Genomic DNA, 5,867 nt, shown 5'->3' on the forward strand with positions numbered 1-5,867 from the left:
GTGGGGGAATGGGATAGGCTGGTGATGGGTAGCAAGGAGGGCACGTATTGCATGGTGCACTGGGTGTTATATGCAACTAACGCATCATCGAACTTTACATCGGAATCCGGGGATGTACTGTATGGTGACTAACATAATATAATAAAAAATCATTAAAATAAAAAAAACCAAAAAAAACCAAAAAAATAAAATTATGTTCAATTCTTTGCTTTAATAAAGTTACCCTTGCATCAAAAAAAATAAAACAAAAGCAGATAATGGGGATGCAGATCTTCCTAGACTTCTGATATGCACATTATCAGTTACTACTTGGGAAAAAAAGACTTCTACCAAAAGAGATCTGGAATTGACCTTTCTTTCCTTCTCTTTTTCCTCTGGCACAGTCATCTTGCTAGCCACGGGCACCACACATTCAGGAAAAGGGCCATTTTACTATGGCCACTGTATGTTATATAATGTGCTTCTAGGAAGCACTAACATATAAGGAACCCTCTTTTACAAAGCTACACCTTGCACTGGGAATTGGAAGGCAATTTATTTTCAGAGTCTTTCTTTTTCTCTTTGGCTGGAAGGCTTAACCAACCCTTCCTAGGTAGCCTCCCCTTGGGTAATCTTCTTAGCAACATCTCAGCAAGCAATTTGTTTTTCCTTGGACAAGCTACAATTCACGTTGTTGGGCAGACCGAAGATGTTCTTGTAAGGCCGTTCTGAACCGAGCTCTCTATCCTGGGTGCTCCTTCAGTAGCTTCCACATGTGGGCTTACCTCAAGGTTTTTCTTCAACTGGAAATGCTGCCATATTCTAGGTTCATGGGCTTTTTCTACCAACTTTGTACATCTGGAGTGCACTGGCTATGCCCAGAAAGAGGTAGACGACCTCTTTGAGACCTCTAATCTCTTCTTTCTTGTCCTGATGGGCCCAAATTGTTAGTTGCTTAAGGTAGGGTGGACATGTTGAATCTCAAATCTGCCAATGCCACTGGCCAACTTATTGAGTCTTTTGTCATCTATAAAATAAAGGTCATAATTCTTACCTCTTAGAGATTTGGTGAGAGTTTAACATGATTGATTTCATATCTACATAGATACAGGTGTATAAAACCCTCTTGCAGGTGCTCCATATCTTTGGCTTTCTTACATTTTAATTAAAATTCTAGTTAGAGAACACGCAGTGTGATATTAGTTTCAGATGTACAATTTGCTGATTCAACATGTCCATACAACACATGGTGCTCATCAAAAGTGCACTCCTTAGCCCCCATCACCTATTTTGCCCATCCCCCCACCACCCTCCCCCTCTGGTAACCATCAGTTTGTTCTCTAGAGTTAAGAGTCTGTTTCTTGGTTTGTCTTTCTTTTTTTTCCTTTGTCCATTTGTTTTGTTTCTTAAATTCCACATATGAGTGAAGTCATATGGTATTTATCTTTCTCTGGCTTATTTTGCTTAGCATAATACTCTCCAGCTCCATCCACGTTGCTGCACATGGCAAGATTTCATTCTTTTTTATGGCTGAGGAATATTCCAGTGTGTATATATACCACGTTTTTTATCCATTCATCAGTGAATATACATGTGGGTCCTTTCCATGATTTGGCTATTGTTGATAATGCTACTATACACATTGGGGTGCATATATCCCCTCAAATTAGTATTTTTCTATTTTTTTGGCAAATACCTAGTAGTGTAATTACTGGATTGTAGGGTAGTTCTATTTTTTAACTTTTGGATGAAACTCCATCAGAGTTTTTTCAGAGTGGCTTGCCTTTTTGAAAACGGTCTTGCCTTTTTATGCACTCCTAGAATTGGTAGTGGTGGCTCCTCTCAGTCCCTCTAGAGGGCAGCCCCAAGCAGTATCCTTGGAGCCATCAAGTTCGACCCACTGTGTGGCATATTTCTGCCCAGATATCTCACTTTTTAGCAATAAGTGGAAAGTCTTTCAGGGGGCCTAGTGGAGCAAGACCGATACTAGGGGTGATACTAGGAAGTGTTTCTTCAGAGCTGATCCTCTATCTAATGCGCCTTGAAACCTAGTCCTACAGTGACCCAAGAGAGCCCACCAACCAGGCAATAATAGTTGTTGCTTCCTCTGTAGTGTTGAACTTTGCTACCAGAAGAACTAGGCAAAAATTCTTGGGCTGAGAATCACAGAATTCAAAGTGAATCACAGATATTCTCTATTCACTTAAGCCTATAGTCCAGACTAAGTGCAATAATGATGCCAGCTTGTTTATGCATAAGCACATTCTCTATTATGGATTGTTTAGTCTGCCATGCTGTTCTATCCAACCCATTATGATCTTTCTTTCATTGCTCTTTACTTTAATTCTATTGACCTTTGAAACTTGAGCTTAAAATCCATCTGTTCCACCAAACCTCTCTAGATCACTCGTCTCAGCCTGAAGTCATGTACCTCTTCTCTGGATTGCTGCTGGTAGAGTCCTGCATTAGCATGTGATTACCATCATCTTCTCAAAGAGCCACTTAAAAATTTCATTGTTACTTAATGAGAAACATGTATCAGGTTTATTTTCTCAAAAAAGATGGTGAACCCTTTGAGAGAATACATTATACTTTTTTGGTGTCTGCCATAATGCCTACAACAAACATCTTAGTGGATATGATATTTTCATTTGCATAATGGCTTCTTCAAATACCTGCAAACCATCAACTCTCAAAGATTTCAGCTACTGGAGAAGGTCAAGTGGATATGAGTAATCCAACATTTGAATTATTCAAAAATCATTTATATTGAGTTTTGGAAGATATTAGCGGGAGCTCCATTCTTTCCCTAATAAATGCTTTATAAAAAAAATAGTAACATCAACACTCACTAGGCCTTTATGCTTTTCTTTTTTTTTTTTTTTAAGATTTTATTTATTTATTCGACAGAGATAGAGACAGCCAGCGAGAGAGGGAACACAAGCAGGGGGAGTGGGAGAGGAAGAAGCACACTCATAGCGGAGGAGCCTGATGTGGGGCTCGATCCCATAACGCCGGGATCATGCCCTGAGCCGAAGGCAGACGCTTAACCGCTGTGCCACCCAGGCGCCCTGGCCTTTATGCTTTTCAGAGCTCAGCTTGAACTAATAATGATTTCACCCATGTTTCTCCAAGCAACTATAACTGCAGATGAGAAGGTAAGGCCCAGTCAAGGACTGGTTGTAAGAAAAGCCTAGAGATTCCAGTTTCCTTGGCACTCCACATGGTACCCACAAGCATATTGGTCTACACCTATCCATTTGTCACATTTCACTTGTGTTTCTCACTGATAATAGTTGATAAGTGGTTGAAAGCAGCACACAGCCTACATTCACATTCTGGTTCTCCCATTTCCTAGCTGTGTGATCATGGATAACTTGCTTAATGTCTCTGTATTTGAGGATACTCCTGAACAAATTCGGAATAGTAACAGTGCATATTTCATAGGTTTTTTTGGTATGGGACTTAAAATGATTTATGTAAGATGCTTAGCACAATGTCTCAAATGTTAAAGAGAGAATGAGCAAGTGCAAGGATGCAAGAGAGGAAGAGAGTCACTAGAAGTTTTATTTTCCTCCTTTATTCTGGAATCCAAAGTGTAAAGAATACCAGAGAGGGAAGAGTAGCTCATGTAAAGATAACCCAAGCCACGTTCTTCTTTGGGAGAGAATGATAGAAAAGAAAAGGAGTGCAAAACCAGTACAAGAGCAATTCGTAAATGGGTACAGAATTTCTAAGGGCAAGCCATTGGAGGGGGTACATGTAAACAACACAGAGTGCCTCAACCAATAACAAATGTTTGACTTCCAGAAGCTTCCAGAGGGTGGACTTTGTGCATATCTCAATTTATAGGCCAACTGATGATATCACTGAATTCCTGGTATGCGACCCAAAGAACATTTAAGGGCTCAAGGTTTTGGAGGGGGAGGTGGGACCCAGGTGCAAACGTAATTACATCTTGGAGCAGGAGAAATGTGAATAAAAAGGGAAGCAAAAGTTCAAGCTATCACATAAAAAGTGCCAAATTAGGGCTCCAGAAAGAAGATGTCACCATGGTCATGGAGAGAGAACTGCCTAGAACGGGTGATTTCAGCCAGACATTGAAGGTTGAGTAGGAGGTTAATTTAAGCATGCCACAGCCATGTGTTATGATAAAAAGAACATTCACTCTTGCCTCAAAGAGGCCTGAGATTAGAAGCCAGGTTCCAGTCTTCATGAGCCACATTTACTAAATAATACATAATTTCAAGACTATTGTGGGAAATATTTGTGAAGTATCAAGTACGGTGCCCGGCATATACTTAGTACAGCCTCAAATATAATAGCTGCTATTGGTAACCATAGAGTCTTGGACTATTTTTTTTTTTATGATGATGTTGCCTTAAGCACTGGTAAGCACAGCTGTTTCACATTTCCTCTCTATGAGCCTGAGTAGTGGTGGTAAACATCTGCAGGGGATTCTGTGCTCACCTCCCGGGAAATACGATACGGAAAGGACAGCCCAGATTCAGAGTATCTAGAAACCCACGACAGGAACAAAGGAACAAGTTCAAGCCAGTCATGACAGCAAACTTCAAGGACAGTCAAGGTCCTTGGAAAGGGCCAATATATACTGAACAATAAATCTGGGGGCACTTTGCCTTTATCTTTCCTTCCACCTTCTCCTTCAGTCCTTTTCTTCCTTTTCTTCAAGGTGTTTTGCTCTTCTCATCAATGGATAAAGTCAGCAGTCTGATCAAACTCCTAAACACTAAGAGTTAAGGGATTTATTAAGTCACTCTCCCCACAGACATTGGTGTTTCAAACATTTCAAGGGATGGGAAATGTTTAATTTAAATCATGCATGCCTGAGAGTAGGAGTTTGGGTATTAACAGTCAGTCAACAGTGCGGTGGACAGTGGGGTGGTTATGACCAGAACTACTGAATTCCTTTGGTAAAATTCAAATGGACAAAAAGCATGGCGGAAGGAAACTTTCCTGCTCTCATTTTCTCCAGTAAGTAATAAGAATGATAATCCTTAACTTTTACAGGATGTTGTGAGGATTAGACAAGCACTTCTCAGATTGAATGTGCACACAAACTACTTGGGCATCTTGTTAAAATACAGATTCTGATTCAGGAATTCTGGAATGGGGCCCAAGTTTCTGCATTTCAAACGAGCTCTCAGATGGTGCCAGTGCTGCTGGTCCAAGGACTCCATTTTGAGTAGCAAGAGGCTGTTAGATAATGTAATTAATGATAAAGTGGGCTTTCTTCCCAGATAATTGGGTGGGAAGAGATCATGTCTCACCCTGGCTTGCTACCAGTTACAAAAATAAAGTCAAGTTGAGGCTGGTGAAATGTAGAGAAGAAAAAATTGCTGTCAGCGTTTGGGGAGGGAGCTACTGCTTAATCCGAAAGTCTCAGAACAGTATCTTTCCATCTTGGAAGGAGCTGCTCCACAATGGCCTGACCAGGGTGGCTTGAGGGGAGGCCAATGGCGTTGTGAGTTTTCCTCATCTAAGCACCAAGTGATGGCTGCCTGTGTTTCCTAATGAGGGCTGTCTAGTTCCAGTGTGGCCTTTACTTGCTGTTCATTTGTTCCCTTTTCACTTGGTTGTAAATAGGACTGTTGTTTATTTTAAGGAGAATAATCTCTTAGTTTTGGTGTTCTCACATGTCATTTTCTTTCCACAAATGTGGGTGAGCTGGCGTTCTAAAAGTTTGCTTCATAAATAATCTCCTCTCAGAATGTTTCCTGCCCTACGCTTCGTCCTTTCTCTCTCGCCTTCCTGGGCTTGTTCGCCTTGCTAATGACAGTAAACTTTACATTCCTGAAGAACTTAGTCCAGTATCAATACAGCCACATCATTAACATTGTCTCATTTACAGACTCAGTTATCCTATA

The sequence above is a fragment of the Ailuropoda melanoleuca genome, chromosome X (assembly GCF_002007445.2).
Source record: "Ailuropoda melanoleuca isolate Jingjing chromosome X, ASM200744v2, whole genome shotgun sequence".
Taxonomy (NCBI): Eukaryota; Metazoa; Chordata; class Mammalia; order Carnivora; family Ursidae; genus Ailuropoda; species Ailuropoda melanoleuca.